A 759-nucleotide genomic window follows, 5' to 3' on the forward strand; every position below is an offset into this window, starting at 1 on the left:
TTGATTAAAATCTGTTGCATTTTGTTTGTTTGATTGTTATTGTGAATACATTAAGGTAAGTCAAAAAATATTGCTACAGGAGAATAGTCCAGTAGAGAATTCTGTGCATTTGGCGGGCTTTGCGCTCTTCCTAAATATGTGATTATCCCAAAATAGAGGATCCCAGTGAGGATCACATGTGACGAAGTAGTGACACCGCCACTGCCGGATCATGGTACTTTAGGCTCCCCGATGGCCTGGTCTGTGGATTTTAAAACGTATGTAGATCAGGCCTGTAGAGCTGCTGAGGAATTTGTCAATATTTACTATGAGACACTGGGCAAAAGAAGGCTACCAACCAGGCTGTATCTGGACAAGGCCACTTTAGTATGGAATGGAAATGTTGTCACTGGGCTGGATGCCCTGATAAAGTTCTGAAATGTTCCCTTCTAGAGAGTTGCCTTCTAGCAATTTATTTTTAAATGTTGCCTTCTAGGTCAATATGCTAGGTTGCCAACCAGTTCCTGAGCAAGCTACTCCATCCCAGACCACAGTTCTTGTGAAGTTTGATGGAAACAAGCAACATTACTTAAACCAGAACTTCCTTCTGACTGCTCAGCCCACTCCTAACAGCACCAAGTGGAAGATTCCAAGTGGCTGCTTCCGCTTTCAGGATTGGGTGAGTAGTTAAGGGGGCAAAGGTTCATTCTCCTTCAGTCCATTCAGTTCCAGCAACTGAAATGTATGTGAATTTCATCCTTTTCATTGTTTGTTGTTATT

At 42.4% G+C, this 759-nt stretch overlaps 1 pseudogene; it reads left to right on the forward strand.

Annotated features, from left to right (window-relative positions):
• Positions 1-231: 231 nt before the first annotated feature.
• On the forward strand, positions 232-670 carry LOC102836461 (annotated as a pseudogene).
• The last annotated feature ends 89 nt before the right edge of the window (positions 671-759 follow it).

This window comes from Chrysochloris asiatica, unplaced genomic scaffold, assembly GCF_000296735.1.
Source record: "Chrysochloris asiatica unplaced genomic scaffold, ChrAsi1.0 scaffold00064, whole genome shotgun sequence".
In the NCBI taxonomy this organism is placed as follows: Eukaryota; Metazoa; Chordata; class Mammalia; order Afrosoricida; family Chrysochloridae; genus Chrysochloris; species Chrysochloris asiatica.